This window comes from Lontra canadensis, unplaced genomic scaffold, assembly GCF_010015895.1.
Source record: "Lontra canadensis isolate GAN:19392208 unplaced genomic scaffold, GSC_riverotter_1.0 scaffold86, whole genome shotgun sequence".
NCBI classification, from domain to species: domain Eukaryota; kingdom Metazoa; phylum Chordata; class Mammalia; order Carnivora; family Mustelidae; genus Lontra; species Lontra canadensis.
The window spans coordinates 5,869,037-5,888,282 of NW_022631080.1; the positions used below are offsets into that span (position 1 = coordinate 5,869,037).

At 39.8% G+C, this 19,246-nt stretch overlaps 1 pseudogene; it reads left to right on the forward strand.

Moving 5' to 3' along the window:
• The window catches only part of LOC116882660, a 55,075-nt pseudogene extending 37,944 nt beyond the window's left edge, over positions 1 to 17,131 (forward strand).
• Positions 17,132 to 19,246: the final 2,115 nt, after the last annotated feature.

A 19,246-nucleotide genomic window follows, 5' to 3' on the forward strand; every position in this document is an offset into this window, starting at 1 on the left:
CCTGATATGATGCACCAAAAAAGGACACATCACTATTGTAATCTTCCTGAAAAAAATGCATGTCATGACCTAATGATGAGGAAAGAAGTAATAGAAGTTCTACACAATAACTGGACTGTATTTACTAAAAATATCTCATAAAATCAGAAACTGCTTTTTGAAATGCATACAATTCTGTATTGTAGAACACTAAGAATCTGTCATGAGTCATTCACTGGGGCTTGCCATAAACTCTAACTGGCATCTTTTAGAGAGAGACAAACCAAGAAACAGATTCTTAATTATAGAGAACAAGCAGATGGTTACCAGAGGTGAGGTGGGTGGGGATATGGGTGAAATAGGTGATGGGAATTGAGGAGCACACTTGTTGCGATGAGCACTGGGTGATGTATGGAAGTGTTGAAAAACTATATTGTATACCTGAAACTAATACAGCACTGTATTTTAACTAACTGGAATTAAGACCTCAAAAAAACAAAAACAGATTATGAGAGGTGCCTGACTGACCCAGTTGGTAGAGCATGTGACTCTTGATCTTGGGGTTGTGAGTTCAAGCCCCAAATTGGGATTGGAGCCTACTTAAAAAAATAATAATAATAAATTGTGTCTTTTGTCAACCTTGGGACATATAGTAACATAGAGTCTCCCAGATGATACAGGACAAGCAGTAGGAATATTTGCATTGCACCCTCTTCCTGATGAAGAGCCCTTTCTTGCTCTGGGCACTACTCAAAGCTGAGACCATTTTATGTCACTCAGTCTATGGGCTATAACCATATGGCTAGTTATGGATTATGCTTTGTGACAAATCCCAGAGGGCTTTCCAGGAATAGTTCTTTTTCTTTGTGGAGGAATATTTGAGATGCAATAATGTGCCCTTTACCATGGAGGAGATACACTGGCATGTCTCAGACCACTGGACCGTTAACATTTTTTTTTTAATTATTTATTTGACTGACAGAGATCACAAGTAGGAAGAGAGGCGGAGAGAGAGAGAGGAAGGGAAACAGGCTCCCCGCTGAGCAGAGAGCCCGATGTAGGGCTCGATCCCAGGACCCTAGGATCATGACCTGAGCAGAAGGCAGAAGCTTTAACCCACTGAGCCACCCAGGCGCCCCGACCGTTAACATTTTTACCAGTGTTGTGGGCCCTTCTCTTTGGAGTGCATGTACCTTACCAGAATTTTCAATGTTTTTGCTGCTTCTTACAAGTCTAGTTAGCAACTAATAGTCAATATGTTAGAAATTTTTGATGTTCTGCAGAATGTCCAGGCAGTTCAGATGTTTTCAGAGTATATTATGTCAGAGGGGAGAGGACTTAATATAGACCTAGGACAGGACTATAAACATATATTGTTATCTCCTCCCAGTAAATGCAAACTATTTATAATCCTCCCTTTTGATAGAAACAGAAAAATATGCATTTGCCAGATCAATAACTGCTTATCATATACTTTGGTTGTGTTAATCTGCTCTATCAGAAACACCACATCTGGCACAGTAGCAGCAGTTGGGAATATTAACTATTTGAGTTTGCAGTAGTCCACTAATACAGTATGGAATGTGTTTGGATTTTGAAAGTGCAAGACTAATAAATCAAAGGGAGATATGATGGTGAGCACCAATTCAGCTTTCTTTAGGTGCTGCTAACCTTGGAATGTAGGACTGATTTTTCTTTACTGTCTTGGTTGAAAACGGGGATAGTTTCAGGGTACCTGGGTGGCTCAGTTTGTTAAGCAACTGCCTTTGGCTCAGGTCGTGATCCTGGAGTCTCGGGATTGAGTCCCACATTGGGCTCCCTGCTCCGTGGGAAGTCTACTTCTCCTTCTGACCTCTCCCCTCTCATGCTCTCTCTGTCTCTCAAATAAATAAAATAAAATAAATCTTAAAAAAAAATGGGGGTAGTTTCTAAAGTTTTTATGGCCTTCCACTTTATCATATTTCTTACCCTACAGGCCAAGGAACCAACATGGGGTTCTGCCAACTACAAACATAATCTTTCTGTTGAATATTTTGCACAGTGTTCCTAAAGGATTAACTGTGAGTTGACCTGGGTCAGAACCCCATTTATTCATTCATTTATTCATTCATTCATTCAAATTAAGCTCTATACCCAAATGGGGTTTGAACTCATGACCCCATGATCAAGAATCACATACTCTACCGATTGAGCCAATCAGGTGCCCTAGGACTCCATTTATCACCTGGTCATTATAAGTCCTAACTCTGACAGGGGTCCGTGTGATACTTGGAATTACTGGATTCCAGCATCAGTTTGGACCCTGTGTCAATAGTCCTTGAGATGTTTGTATATTTATGTAGCCCAGGGAACAGCTACTTAAGTAAATGATCATAGTTTTAATTGGGAAAGCACCAAAAGAATTATTGCATATACTTCTCAACTTTGACATCATCTTCAAACAAGGGAATAGGGCTAGCCACTAATAGATAAGAGTGGGCCACTTCTATAGGCTCAGAGAATTCAGGGAAATTGGAAGATTCAATTAACCCAAACATCTCTAGGTTAAAAGTTTCTGTTTTCTAATATTTTATGTAGGATTTTTATGTCTGTGTTTGTGAGAAAGACTCACCCACATTTTTTCTTTATTGTAATGTCTTTTTTAATATTTTTTTAAAGAATTTATTTATTTGAGAGAGAAAGAACACAAGCAGGGGGAGGGGCAGAGGGAGAGGAAGAAGCAGACTCCCCTCTGAGCAGGGAGCCCAACACAGGGCTCTATCCCAGGACCCTGGGATCATGACCTGAGCCAAAGACAGATGCTTAACTGACTGTGCCACCCAGGTACCCTTGTAATGCCTTTTTTTATTTTTGGCATCAAGATTATACTACACTAATAAATGACTTGGAAATATTTCTCATCTTTTTTTATAGTATTGTTGTTATTTTTTCCTTAAATATTTGGTAGAATTCATGGGTAAACCGCTTAGGGATAGACAGTATCTTCTGGGGATGGAGGTGGAAGTGAAGAGATGTTAAATTACAAATTCAACTTACTTAAAAGATAAGATTATTTGGTTCTCTACTTCTTCTTTTCTCACTTTTGCTAATTGGTGTTTCTCTACATTTTTAAAATTTAATATAAATTTTTAAATATATTGCTAAGAAGCTATTTATATGTCTTTTCATATGTTGTTTAATATTTTTATTTATTATATATATAATTATATATATTGTTTATTATATATTATTATATTTTATATATTTTTATTTTATATATATTTTATTTTTTATATTTTATATTTTTTATATTTATATGTCTTATATGTTTTTAATGCCTTCAGGGTTTGCATTAATGCTTTTTTCTTAAATCTCTGATATTGATAATTTTATGTCTTATCATGACAAACCATGTTTAGTGTTAATTAATTAATGTCAGATATTCCAAAAGATGAATTTTTCCTTTTATTCTCCATTATATGTTTATCTTCTATTTAGCTAAATTCTACCTCTTTAGCACTACTTATAAAATAATATTTTTTCTTTTTTTTTAACTTTATATACATATTTTTAGTAATCTTTACACCCAACATGGGGCTCAAACTCATGACCCCAAGATCAAGAGTCACATGCTCTTCCAACTGAGCAAACCAGGTGCCCCAATAATGCATGTTTTCCTTATCTTCTAGTGTTTATTAAACAGTATAATCTTTGAGATAGAGTCCTTCCTTGTTTGTAATATATTTCAAGCAGTTATAATAATATATGCTTTAATCTTTTGTTCATGTGTCTTACAAGTTTTCTAAGTAGCTGTATGCACACATGTGCAGAAGCAGAATAGTGAGCATCTATCATAGAGCTAGAAAATCCTCAGTTTGGACTCTAACTGGATTTCTTTTTTTTTTTAAGGTTTTATTTATTTATTTGACAGAGAGAGAGAGAGAGCAGGAGTGGGGAGGGACAGAGAGGGAGAAAGAATCTGAAGCAGACTCCACACTAAGCATGGAGCCTGACACATGGCTCCATCCCAAGATCATGATATCATGACTTGAGCCAAAACTAAGAGTCAGACCCATAAATGACTAAGCCACCCATGTGCCCCTAACTGGATTTCTCAATAGTTATATTAATATGAACAAATTAACATATTTCAACATCATTTTCCTTGTCTGCAAAATGGAGATGTGATGTATTCCTGTTGGGATTATTGAGAGAATTAAGGGAAGGAACCTACCTAAAACTCAGCCTTTTCTAGATTCATTATAAATGTTGGTCTCATTCCTTTTTTATTTTTTTGCTTTGTTTTGTTTTATAAATATATTGTAGGGGAGGAAAAATAATTTTCCCTCTATCTCTCTAGGTTCTTGGCTGAGATACCCTGTAATAAAAGACAGGGTAAAAAGAGAAAAACAAACACATAGTTTAATAATATGTATACCTCCTGGGGCGCCTGGGTGGCTCAGAGGTTAAAGCCTCTGCCTTCGGCTCAGGTCATGATCCCAGGGTCCTGGGATCGAGCCCCGCATCAGGCTCTCTGCTCCGTGGGGAGCCTGCTTCCCTTCCTCTCTCTCTCTGCCTGCCTTCCTGCCTACTTGTGATCTCTCCCTCTGTCAAATAAATAAATAAAATCTTTAAAAAAAAAAAAAAATAATAATATGTATACCTCCTATGTATATGGGAGAGGAACGGGAAAACTGAGTAATTCCCAGAGATGGCCCAAGCCACTGTCTTTAAAAAAAAATACATATTTATTTGTCAGAGAGCATGTGCAATCACACACAACCAGGGGGAGCATCAGAGGGAGAGGGAGAAGCAGACTCCCCACTGAGCAGGGAGCCTGATGTGGGGCTCCATCCCAGGACCAGGGATCATGACCTGAGCCAAAGGCAGATGCTCAGCCAACTAAGCCACCCAGATTCCCAAGCCACTGCCTTAAATATCATCTCCAGCTAAAAATGAAAGATGTTGAGGGGAGGGTGACCAGTTATGGGAGGTTATCAGGCAAAGCGCAGTAATCAAGGGTATGGTTCTTATGCAGGTTTATGTCCATGTCTTCTCCACTGATAAGTTTCTAGAGATTCAATCATCCTGGTACAGAATGAGAAGCATCATTATAAATGTAAATGTCTCTTATTAAAGGATAACTTCTACTTATTTTAAAAATTCTAAGTGAGCTCTATGTCCAACATGGGACTTGAACTCGTAATCCTGAGATCAAGAGTCACATGCTCTACTGACTGCACTAGCCAGGTGCCCCTCTACTCAGTTTTTAGAGCTCCCTCTATGTCTGCTCTTTCTTAAAAATAATCAGTCTGAAATAATCCTTATGCCGAAGAGACTTACTCTGTGGACAAATTCAGCTCCCCTTCAGTAGAAATTGAAATGCAGAAGTTAATAGCCCCTACAAGGTAATATGTAAATTAGCAATTAAAAAAGACTGTAAATCAGACTTCCTAACTCATTGTTGAGATAAAATATTCCCACTGGAAAATTATTTATTAAAGAAGAAAAAAGCAACTAGCCATTTTTAGTGTGTGCTTAGAAGTTATATAAAGGTTAGTTTTTACCTTTAAATAGTTTTTGTAAAACAATATTTTTCCCTGTTTACACATCATTTTGTCAAAGCCAGACTTGCTTTTTTACATTGCATTGATCTTTAATCCATTTACCCCTTGATTTCAGCTATAAAATTATCTAGGTCATGATGATCCATTCCATTAAGCAAAACACAAGTGCCCTACAAAAAAAATGAGATAAGAAAGTCAGATTTATAAATGTCACCCAAGTCAAGTTGCAGTTCTCTTTAACAAAATTACATTTGCAATTGTCCACATCAGTATGCCCCTTCTTTAGCTGCTAGGCATTATTTTAGGAAGGACATGTTTTGATCCTAAAATACATTAGGATAAGAAAAGAGTAATATCAGTGTTTTGCTGCCTGGATTTTGCATTTTGTGTTAGGGATTCTTTTTTTTTAAGATTTTATTTATTATTTATTTGAGAGTGAGAGCGCATGCATGAGTGAGGGGCAGGGAAGGGCAGAAGGAGGGGGGAAGGGCAGAAGGAGAAGGAGAAGCAGACTCCCCACCAAGCAGGAAGCCCTGTAAAGCCCATCCCAGGACCCCAAGATCATGACCTGAGCCAAAGGCAGATGCTTAACCAGCTGAGCCACCCATGTGGCCCTGTATTAGGGATTCTATAAATGTTTGACTGAGGGGCACCTGGGTGGCTCAGTCAGTTAAGCATCTGCGTTGGGCTAAGGTGGTGATTCCAGGGTCCTGGGATCAAGCCCCCACATATGTCTTCCTGCTCAGTGGGGAGTCTCTTTCTCCCTCTTTCTCTGCCCCTCACTGTTGTTTGTGCTCTCTCTCAAATGAATAAATAAAATCTTTTTTAAAAAAGATTGAGTTATAAATTTTAACATGATATTAAAAGATTTTAAAATGGTAATAAAGACAAAATACATTAATTAAATGTATTAAAATTTTAATGCATTGGATTCTGTCATATCTTGCACTGACATAATAACTGATTTTTGGTTCATACCTTAAACCCTCCTATTTTTTCTAATTGTGTATTGATTATGACATTTTTAGATTTGCAGCTCTTTTTAATAGGAAGGGAGGGAAACCAGAGAATATGAAGACATTGTGATTATATACAGTGGAGTGCAGAATAATTCCTTGATGGAAAATAGAAAAGCTCTAACCAGATAAAGTAGACATGAATGCTGACTGTGAAAATAGCACTTCTAACTACTATCAATTAATAATAGAAAAAAAATTAGTTGGACCCATCAGTATAACCTCAGAGAAAATCACTTTGGTTGTCTATGAACCAGGACATTAAGAAGTTTTGGGAAGGGCACCTGGCTGGCTCAGTTTGTAGAACATATGGCTCTTGATCTTGGGGTTATGAGTTTGAGCCCAATGTTGGGTTTAGACATTACGTAAAATCTTTTTTTTAAATTTATTTATTATTTAATTTATTTAATATTATTTATTTAATATTTATTTAATATTATTTTATTTATTTATCTTATTTGTTTATTTGAGAGGGAGAGCAGGAGCAGAGGGAGGAGCAGAGAGAGAAGCAGATTCCTCATTGTGCAGGGAGCCCAACCTGGGGCTCAATCCCAGGACCCTGAGACCATGACCTGAGCCGAAGGCAGACTCTTAACATACTGAGCCATCCAGGTGCCCCAAAAATAAAATCTTAAAAAGAAAGCTGAATGGAACATATTTGTAAGCATATTTAGGTTTTTTGTTGTTGTTGTTTTAGATTTTATTTATTTACTTGTCAGAGAGAGAGAGCACAAGTGGGGAGGAGTGGGGGGCAGAGGTAGAAGCAGGCTCCAGAGGCAGGACTCAATCCCAGGACCCTGGGACCATGACCTGAGCTGAAAGCAGGTGCTTAAGTGACTGAGCTACACAGGCACCCTTTCATCAAGAATTCTAATGAAATTTCATGATGACATTATGGATAATGTGGCAAAGATGCTGGCAGAAAGAACAACACATCTAAGTAAACTAAAGACTGTCTGAACATCCAGATCCCTAAATCATTGCACCTATTTCAATGTGGAGGATGGAGAAATGTTCACGATGGTGTATTCACCAGTACTGATGAGGGAGCAGAAGGCAAGCAGAGGGCAAAGCACAAGGTGACACCCCTTGACCTCCCTCCCTACTCCCAGGTGGGGTATATGTGACATTCCTTAGGCACCCCTGGCTGCCCTAAAACTAAAGGAAGAGAAAAAGAAAATGGTTAACTAACAGAGATCACAGTCCTGCAGGATCTGAGTCTCCCCCAGTTTACAGATGTCTTAGTGATTTACAAGGAAAAAGCAATCTTATCAATAGCCTAACTTTCAGAGACCCATAACTTAATTTCCTGAAGTCCTAACATCACCCTCCCTTCCTTAGTGATGTAGGAAACAAAGGCAGAAGGAAATGCAAATAAAATTAAATTTCCTTGTAACCTGCAGCCCATTGGCAAATACTTGAGATAGGCAGAGTATAGCATTCTAAGGAAAAACAACCTTGACCTCCAGTATCCAGAAACTTCTTTTAGCATATGAAAGTCCTTTTGGAAACCTCCCTTTGTCCTTACCTCCCCCCAACTTCAAAGTATATAATCAGCCATTCCTCATAACCCCAGTGCAGCAGCATTTTTTTGCCCATGGGTCCTGTCCCTGTGCTTTAATAAAATCAACTTTTTGCGCCAAAGACACCTCCAGAATTCTTTCTTGGTTGTCAGCTCTGAATCCCAACAACAACACTGCTCAAAACTACATCAGTACTACATATCCCTGAAATAGTTTTGATTTTGCTTTCCTAAAGATTTTATTTTGAAGTAATCTCTGCACCCAATGTGGTGATCAAACTCAACAACACCCAGATCAAGAATCTCGTGCTCCACTGACTGAGCCAGCCAGGTGCCTCCCGCCTGAAATAGTTTTTATTTATTTTTAATTTTATTTTTTGACAATTTTTTAAGGATATCATTTATTTATTGGAGACAGAGAGGTACAGAAAGAGAAAGCATGAGCAGGGGGAGAGGCAGAGGGAGAAGCATATATTCTCCATTGAGCCAGGACCTGGATGTGGGGCTCAATCCTAGGATGCTGGGATCATGACTGAGCTGAAGGCTAACACTTAACCAACTAAGCCACCCAAATTTGTTTGTTTGGTTGTTTATTTATTTATAAAAATATTTTTATTTATTTGGCAGGGAGAGACACAGTGAGAGAGGAAACAGAAGCAGGGAGCATGGGAGAGGGAGAAGCAGGCTTCCAGCTGAACAGGAGCCTGATGTGGAGCTGGATCCCAGGACCCTGGGATCATGTCCTGAGCCGAAGACAGACACTTAATGACTGAGCCACCCAGGTGCCTTCCTTAAGTAATTTTTTTTAATTTTTTAAAGATTTTTTATATATTTGACAGAGAGAGAGAGAGAGAGGTCACAAGTAGGCAGAGAGGCAGGCAGAGAGAGAGGGGGAAGCAGGCTCCCTGCTGAGCAGAGAGCCCAATTCGGGGCCCGATCCCAGGACCCTGGGATCATGACCTGAGCCGAAGGCCGAGGCTTTAGGCAGAGGCTTTAACCCACTGAGCCACCCAGTGCCCCTCCTTAAGTAATTTTTTAAAAGACAGTTTGCACCATAGTTTCAAGAGCAACCACATGGGAGATACTTGGCAGTGACTATCACTGGTCTGAGATTCTATCTTACTGGCAAGCTAACAAGTTAGTCTGTCATATTTTAATGGATTCTGGCAGAAGTTTTAGTACTCCAGGATCAAAGGCAAAGGTCTTTGCTGCTCACGAGATAGCAAGCAGGCAGCATGAGCTTCATATTTGCATCTGTTCCCCTTGTCCCTCAAGTTCTGTAGAACTGGTACGGAGCAACAGTGCACAGCATGGATGTATGTCACAAATGAGGAACCTTGAATTTACGAACAAGGTTCTTCACAGAAGACTTCCAACAAACCTGCCTAACCTTTGCCTCAAGGAAGACATTATCTTTATGGTCCTATAGAGTTAGAAAAAGTCTTTATTCTGTCACCCAGTTGTAAACTATTTCTGTTTACCCAGCTGTAAACATCCTTGAAAATGTAAAATGTTGGGGGTCAGGAGCAAACAGTCCAGAAAGAATTCTTGAGATGCCTGAAGTGCAAAAAAAGGTGGTTTTTATTAAAGCACAGGGACAGGACCCATGGGCAGAAAGAGCGGCACTGGGATTGTGAGGAGTGACTGATAACATACTTTCAAGCTGGGAGGGGATTACGGATATCACAAGTCTCTAAGGAATTTGGAAGCAAGGTATTCAGGGCCTTGAGGGGGTAGCTGCTGTTAAGGTCATTTACTGGGGTGCCTGGCTGGCTCAGTCAGAAGACCATGTAACTCTTAATCTTGGGGTTGTGAGTTTGAGCCCCATGTTGGGTATAGAGATTAATAAAATTTTGCTTTTTTAAATTGTGCTATGTCATATTACAAAACAAATAAACAAACGGTAAGTCATTTACTACTGTCTAGTAAAACATCAGCCAGGAGACCCTTCAGATGTAAGTCAGTGGGCGATATGTTTGGAGGATGATTGCTGACATATCTTGAGGGGGGATGGGTAAGAGATAAAAGGGATAAAGATAAAGAGATAAAAGTGATTTTTATATGTTAAAGTGATGGGTCCGTAATCAAAGGAGAGAGACTGATACAAAGTGAAGGTCAAGCAAAGCTTTATTTTGCTTCAAGCATCTAGAATCAAACTGACCGGTGGGGGCCGCCTCTTACAGAGAGGGCGACCCCTCTCTGCCTTACCCACTAACTTTTAAAGGGCAAGGGCCATGTGGTTGAGCCTGGCCACACACAGGTGGCCAATGAGAATTGCAACACACCGAGAAAGCTGCATAGTCACGCTAGGTCACACGCAAGTGACCAATTGAATCACAATTTACCCTATAGTAGATACTTGAACTAGCGCCTTGGTCAGAATTGGCACCCAAAAGGCGCCCAAAAGGTGGGGCCCACACTCCTTGGTAGCTAGGGAGACAGTATGCGTGCTCCACTGATTGGATGTCTCCACCTGGCCTGACCCACTCTTGTATTTGGGCTTTGTTACCTGGGACTTGTTTCCCGGACTTGCTTTTAAGTAAGTCCCCTGGGTAGGGGGGCAGGGTCAGTGTAAGTTTTACTGTATAAACAACAAAATCACTGTTTAACTGGATGGAATCGCTCTGGCTAAATAGGCCCTTACAAAAGAAGACTTACAGGATCCTGGACGTCAAGTTAAGTTTGCCTTTTGCATCTAGCAAAGTATTACTATTAAGGCAGTCGAGTTCCTTGAGGAAGGTCACTCTGCCTGTCTCAAGTATTTGTCAATGGGCTGCAAGTTGTCAGGCGATTTAAGTTTTCTACATATCTTTTGCCTTTGTTCTCCACATCATAGAAGAAAAGTTTTCAATGCCTTTATTCAAAAAGCATATAGAAATTTGAGAGATCCATGGAAAATTTTTTCCCAACAGGTGGCTGTGCCATCAGTCATTCATTCATGAATGTGCACAGATTGTTCCAAACAATCTTGCCCTAAGGACAGCTTCTCAACTTTGCTGGGCCAGAAGAGGGGATGTGACAGCTGGTACTTGCTCTCAGGAGCACTCATCTAAAAATGATGACCCTTAAATCCTACATGTTACCTCCCAAATCCTCAAAAAACCCCTTACAAAACTTCCAATGTACATGCCCCTCATGCCTCCAGATTTTTCATCTGTACCAGTAAGAACAAGAAAAGGAGGAAAAAAATAACTTTATGATAGTCTTTTTATGATCCAGTGGTTTTAGGGTCTTCCTTCCAGGACTTCATCTGGCTTCAAAGATGAAGCTGGGGTTTGCCACATGAAGTCCCACATCAGGCAGCTTCCAGTAGGAGGGAGAGAAATGACCCCCTTCTCTGCCTTTGGGGTCTCAGGTGACAGGGTGTGAGACCAGGAGGTTAGATAACCATATTAGCCACTGTCCCTTTTTACAGGGTTGAACCTTCGGTTTACCCAGTTAGAGCTTTCTCCTGGTTCCTTATCTGTGCAGGGAGGTAGTAGAGGCAGCACCGTAACGAGCACGGTCTCCTCAAAATAGCTAGGAAATCAGCCCCCACTACAAACAGCAACAAAAGACTTAGAACAAATCAGAATCAGTGGGAATTCAGTGTTTGAAATAAATATACTATCCTTGAGATAGTAGCTTATAAAGAAGTATCCAGGCTACTTTCTGATTTCTGATTCAATGAGAATTCCTATTTGCCCCCTGCCTAAGGGGCAATTAGCATGTTTAAGACCCTGTCGGTTTCCTACTTAATTATTGAGAATTCACATTCATAAAAAGCTACTTGGTTCCTGATGGCATTTTTAGTTCTTAAGAACTCTGTGCTTGTCAGTATAAAATATTAACAAACGAGGAAATATTTTATTTGATTTTTATCTTTTATAGTTTTTTTTAAGATTTTATTTATTTCTTTGACAGAGACAGATCACAAGTAGGCAGAGAGGCAGGCAGAGGGAGAGGGGGAAGCAGGCTCCCTGCCGAGCAGAGAGCCCGATGCGATGCGGGGCTTGATCCCAGGACCCTGAGATCATGACCTGAGCCGAAGGCAGAGGCTTTAACCCACTGAGCCACCCAGGCACCCCTGATTTTTATCTTTTAATGGAGTATAATATCAAGCAAGGATCTACCTGAAAGTTCTGTCTTTCCTACTTTGTCACTATCCCTCAGTGAGGCTATGCTTAAGTTTTCTTTGCAGCGTGAAAAGCAGATAGGGATATTGAAACTCTGGAAGAAATACTTCTACACGAAGTGATGTTAGTTTTTCATTTAAATTAGACATTTTAGGCAGAATCTAGATAAGTTCTGATTTGACACATTTCTGGAAGATTTTATTTTAAATGACAAGACCTTTGAAGATGTGGGGGAGGAAAAATAATTTTCTCTCTATCTTTCTGGACTCTTAGCTGAGACACCCCCTGTAATAAGAAAGACAGATTAATAGGAAAAAACAAAGTTTAATAACTTGTATACCTGGGAGGGAGCCAGGAAAATTGAGTAACTCCCAGAAATGGCCCAAGCCACTACCTTAAATAATATTTCTAACTAAAGACGAAGGAGATGTTGGGGGATGGGCAGTCCTGGAGTGGGAGGTCACCAGGAAAAGCCAGGTAAAACAAGGATAAGGTAATTATGCAGATTTAAATCTTTGCCTTCTCTGTTGATTAGTTTTTAGAGATTTAGTGATCCTGATAAGGAGAGGGAGCCACCTGCACAAATGGGGATTTCCCTTATAAATTAAAATGTCTCTTACAAAAGAGTAACTTCATTTTTCAGAGCTTTTTCACTGCTTGCTGCTTTTTAGAAATAATCAGGCTAAAATAACCCTTATGCCAAAGAGAAATATTTTGGGGGCAAATTCTGCTCTCCTTTGGAGAATTTTTTTCTTGTTGTGATATTGTGATCGATAAGAAATAGATTTGTTCTTTGTCCAAGGTTTCTGGACCATGGCTCCCCAAACCATTGGAATTTCCTGAGCTAAAAGAGCAGTGGAAGGTGTTATTCAGAACAAACCCCTTTCCAGCACAGCTGGGTTTATGTTCATGGAGTAACCTTTGGAAAACATCCACGGGTGGGAGCTGGTTGCCAGGGAAACCAATCATGAATAGAGGGTTGGAATTCTCCTTCCCAACACCCTGACCTCAATGGAGGGGGTTTGGAGGTTGAGTCAATCACCAATGGCCAACTTTAATCAATCATGCCTTTGTAATGAAGCCTCCCTAAAAACCCAAAAGAATGGGGGTTGGAGAGCTTCTGGTTCTGTAAACACATGGAGATTTGTGAAGAGTGGCACACCTGGAGAGGGCATAGAAGTCCATGCCTTTCTTCTCTGTTTTGCCCTGTGCATCTCTTCCATCTGGCTGTTTGTGAGTTCTTTCCTTTTATAATAAACTGGTGATCTAGGAAGTAAAATTTCCTCCGAGCTCCAGGAACTGCTCTAGCAATTTCAGCAAACTGAACAACAGGACCATTAAAACCTCGGTTGGTCAGAAGCGGAGGTAAAGGCCTGGACTTGCCACCTACATCAGTAGTGGTGGGGGTTGAGTAGGGGGCAGTCTTGTAGGAACCTTGGGGTAGATAGTATCAGAATTCATTTGAATTGAGGACATCCAGCTGCTGTTTGGAGAATTGGTTATTGGTGTGAGGTTATCCCCCTCATCTCCTATGTAGGAATTGATGACCACAACACCTTTACCTTTATTGATGTATGCTTTGACTCCGTATTTGTACATATAGCCTTCAGAATGACAATAACCTATTTGCAAAAGATGAATGTTCTTCATAATAAGCCAGTTAATCTTGCTTAAAATCTTTTTCACATGTGAAGATGGAGTATATTTCATAGTTTCCAAAGAGAGACTAGAGCTAAGCATTTACTCCAAGTTATAAACTCTGAATTTTTGGGAATTCTTTGAAAGCTGTTCCCAACTAATTTGTAATTATTCATCTTTGCACATAATCATACACCCTTGTTTGTGCCTTATATTACCAACATGCTGGATAAACTAGAAATGGAGGAAATAAGGTAGAACTATGTTCTCATTTTTTCGACAACTGCTAACATTCCGGAATACATTGTTGGACTGAAGCAGATTTCCTGTGGTTCTGAGCAACTTCTTTGTCTTGTTAATTGCCCCCACCTACCAGTTTAAACCACTCTACTGAATTTGGAACTTGAGGCTGGGCCTTCCCAATGTTTTGTTGCCAGACCTACATCGAAATATATAGTGCACTTGGATGCATTGATGACTTTTTGTGTGTGTGAAAATAGTAGGGAAGTCTCTACCTAAAGGCACGGAGTTCTTTTTTTTTTTTTTTTAAAGATTTTATTTATTTTATTTGACAGGTAGAGATCACAAGTAGGCAGAGAGGCAGGCAGAGAGAGAAGAGGACGCAGGCTCGCTGCCGAGCAGAGAGCCCGATGCGGAGCTCGATCCCAGGACCCCGGGATCATGACCCGAGCCGAAGGCAGAGGCCCTAACCCACTGAGCCACCCAGGCGCCCCAAGGCACGGAGTTCTAAAGGGTAATGATTAATAACCTTGGAGTTTACATAAGAAATCTGATATAAGGTTATCCAAAGGTTATTGAAGGGCACCTGACTGGCTCAGTGGGTAGAGCCTGTGACTGGATCTCAGGTTGTAAGCTTGAGCCCCATGTTAGGTGTAGACATTACTTAAAAATATATCTATAAAAAAGTTATTGAAATGTCAACCTATTTTCCAAAAGACATAATCATGAGATAAATGCAAATTAAGTTGAAATTCCAAATAGAGTGACAAAGAACCTGTTTAGAAATCTCTGCTGTGTTAGGTATGTTTTGTTTTGTTTTGTGTGTGTGTGTGTGTGTGTGTGTGTTTGCTCTGTTCTGTTTTTTGTTTTAATGTATGATTATGTGAATAGCCGAATGAGTTTCAGCTGGATTAGGGATTTGTTTACTTTACTTTGCTTAGCTGAAATCTTTGCTAAGACAGATATTACCTGTATTTTCTGTGCCAATAGACTAGTTTACAACTCATCTATTTTGTATTATTCCTTTTCTAAAAATTCATGTGATACCAGTTCACTTAAAAGGGAGGGAAGATGGATGACTATTTGTCTTCAAAAATGTTTGCTAAAAAAATTTGTGTTTTTTTTTTTTTTAAATGTTTGAGGGGTTGGTGATGTGCCCAAGACTACACAATCATTCCGAGTAAAAATCTAGATTCTCTCAAGGGTCTCACTACCTCCAAAGCTTGTTCTCTTTCTGCTGTCCTCATCTGCCAAATGTTCTGTCTTATCTGAGCTGCCTAATCCCTCTCTCTGCTCAACCATGGTTCCTGCTCAGAAAAATCATAAGAGAGATTTTTATGAAAAATAGCTTCAAGGCACATTGCTTTTGTGTTTCTTTTTTAAAACTCACTTGACATATTTCAGTCTTTTATCCTTTAACTTTTCCCCAAATTTATTTCAGATGTATAATTTCAAACTTCAATTTGCCCTATATAAAAAGGAAAGGAGATGCTTACTGACTTTTTAAAATCTAAACACTGCATTTTTATTTACTAGTAAAATGCTATCGCAGTGGTGTAGTAACCAACTTGAAGTCAACAGCCAGAAAAATCAAAAGGTATAATCTCTTACATGCACAGCTCTGATCTTGTTCTGCCGCCCATATTGCTCTGCTCTGCTCTTGTCCTTAGGGTGGGGGGAGCAGAGGAGACATTAGGGGGAATCAATGGGTGTTATAGGGTGTTCTGCAAAGGAACTGACACTTGGTGCCTCATTTATTGAAGAGTTGAAAATTGACTGCAGGCCAGAGGATTCCAAGATGTGGTCTCAGTTAGATTCAAAAACCTTCAAACCCCTCAGAATATCATTAACCAGGCTAGTACTATGTAAATACTTACTGAACACCTACTGGGGAGAAGCTGGAGGTGGATACTAGGTTGACAAGTTTAGTCCCTACCCTTGAAGATCTTATGATGAATCTTGTGATAAAAGCTTGTTCCTTTAAGCCTAAGGCTTACACAGTGAGCTTTAAAGACATATACAGCAGAGAAAGAAAATGGAGAGGCAAAGGGGTCAAATCTATGTGAGAAAAAATGTCACTAAATTGGGGGAAAAATAAGAGCAGCTAATATATCACTCCTGGATGCTTTTCCATAAACGTGGAATATTTCTAATGTCCCCAATTTGTACTTTTATTCTAAAGCTCTGTGTTTCTAAAACACTGCTGTCAACCCATGACTCACTGGTGGTCGCACCACAGCCCCTCTGGATCAGAATCTGAAAAGAGTCAGGGAAGCTCCAGTATTACCAGTTTAGTTCCTATGGATGACTTTACAGGAAGTTGAGGAGACATTGCTGTAACTGATACCTGAAACTACCATGGGAGTTTCTCTCTCTGGTTGAGCAACAGATCTCAAACTTCAGTTTGTGCAAAAAAAAAAAAAAAAAAAAAATCCAAATCTCTATTTGAACTTAATCCTTTTAGTTTGACAGATCCTCCCAAAGGGAATATTCCTGCTAAGAATGTTAAGGTTCCTGCAGCCCACCCTCAAAGAGTTTCATTGCGTGGGCCTGCCGTGAAGCCCATCGATCTTTGTTTGACTAGCATCTTAAGAGATTCTGATGAAGTTCATCCTTGGAAGGTATTTTGAGAAATACTGATTTAATTAGGATTTATTCTTCCTAAGAATAAACATTTCACTCATACTTTTGTGTTAAAGAAGAATTTGAGAACTGGATTTAATTCTGGGCCATAAATTCACTAGAATATAAACTCTGAGAGGACAGGAATATATATATGTACATATATATTGTTCTGTTTTGTTCCCGAATGTATTGCCAGCCCCTGCAAGAGTGACTCCCATGTTTCAGATGCACACAAACTATGTGTTGACTGACTGAATGAATTCGAGGGGTAAAGGTGTCCTGTCTCTCTCTCTTGCATTCCTCCCATATCTCCTGATACTGTGTTATAACCAGAAAGCACTTGCAAGTGAATTCACAGAGAGCAGGAGGGTGGTGCCTGGGGTAGAGGCGATGGGCACATGGGAACTTGAGAAGGGAGAAAAAAGGGTCGACAAAGAGAGGGCAGGATGAATAGAGTCACCCACAGCTCTGCTGACCTCACAGACTTGGGGGATCCTAGTCTTCATCACTGTCTTAGTGTGTCCTATGGCTGCTGTAACAAAGTGTCACAAGCTGGATGGCTTAAACAACATAAATTTATTGTCTCGTGGTTCTGTAAGCTATAAGTCCAAGATCAAGGTGTTGGCAGGGTGGGTTCCTTCTGAAAGCTGTGAGGAAGAATCTGCCTTATAGCTCTTCCAGTTCCTGTGGCTTGCTGGCAGTCTTTGGCATTCCTTAACTGGTAGATTCATCACCCTGACTGCTTTTCTTCCTTCTGAGTCTACAAAGACCCTATTTCCTAGTAAGTTTACATTCATAGGCATCCATCACAGGAGGCTTTATGTTGCTCCCTCTGATGAGAAAAGACATTGCTGGAGCTGCAGCATGGCGATTCCAGAGGGTAAGATGATGTTCTGACGATGTAATATACATGTAACAAGATTGTACCTTTCTCCTCTTATTTTCTGAGCTTTTCCTGCGCACCTTGGGAATTATAATTCATTTGGCCATGTAAGTACAGATGTTCAAGTTAAGATGAGATCACAAAAGTGGGTTGTAATTGGATATGATTATACCCTTATTTTAAAAAGGGGATAATAGAACACAGATACAAATACAAGGAATAGGAATTTAGGCCTTTTCCCAAGGGTATATTCTATAATGAAATCAGTTATAAGCAACTTCTTAGTCATTTTTGCGAAGAAATGATGAGGTAGATTCTAGCTGAAAAGGGCTTTAACTGGTGCGGAGATGGTGTCTAATCTGGTAAAAGTAATCTGTTGTCTTGTGTTTAACTATTAATTGAACACTTATAAGTGACAGACATAAATTATACAGTTTTAATCCTTAATCTATGAAGTAGGTATTCTTGTTTCATCAGTAGTAAAACTAATGAAGAGAGAATAAATAGCTTGCTTGAAGTGATGGGGTTAAGCTTCAAATTTAGGATTGCTTGAGTCACAGACTGATGGTTTTATCCACCTACTCTATTTCATTTTTTTAAAGACTTTGTTTATTTATTTGACAGAGAGAGATACAGCGAGACAGGGAATATAAGAAGGAGAAGTGGGAGAGGGGGAAGCAGGCTCCTTGCTGAGCAGGGAGCCCACTGCGGGGCTCAATCCCGGGACCCTGGGATCATGACCTGAGCTGAAGGCAGGCACCCAATGACTGAGCCACTCAGGTGTCCCTCCACTTTCTCTATTTCAGTACGTGATGCTACTCCCACCCCAAGCTTCCAGCCTCAATCTCCAAACCCCCAAAATCATTGAGGAGGAATCTACACCTGATCCATTTTTTTTGGTCATATTTGTTTCACTTGGTTTTTTAAAAAGATTTATTTATTTATTGAGAGAGAGAGAGAGCATGCAAGCAGAGTGAGGGGCACAGGGAGAGAGAGAGAGAGAATCTTAAGCAGGCTCCACATTCAGTACAGAGCCCAATGTGGGGCTTGATCTCTTGACTTTAAGATCATGACCTGAGCCAAAATCAAGATTCATATACTTAACAGACTGAGCCACCCAGGTATCCCTGTTTCACTTGATTTCTATACAGTAGGTACTCAATATTTGATGGTCAAATGAATGAATTGATAAATTTTATAAAACAGAACCTGAATCAGTCTTGATATTTGCCAGAGGCTTTGACATAAAATGGGGGGGAAGCCCAAAATAAAAGCAAAATCTCTTTGTTCTTTGTCAGTAATGTTTTAATAATTATAAATGAAAAGGGAAATCATTAATTTGGTGATGAATCTGTGCAGCGAATGTGATAGCTGAATGACAGTCTAAAATGCTTCAGCCCTTCCTGCATCTACTGCTTTATGGTTACCTCATCAGGAAAAAAGTAGCTTGGCCAGCTGCTTTGAGCTTGGCCAGCCTGCTTCTGTCATGTAGGTGGAAGTGATCTAGATTCATTTCTAAATCTAGACCCTGTAAGGCCTCATTTGTTTCTGCTCACCCTCTTATACTTTTTAGGCATCACTGTGAAAAAGATTTCCCCATCCTGAGACCCAAATGAGTAATGTGGAGTAAAGATGAGTCAACCAGGCCTATCCTAGCTTGTTCAACTTCCAGTCGTGTGAAC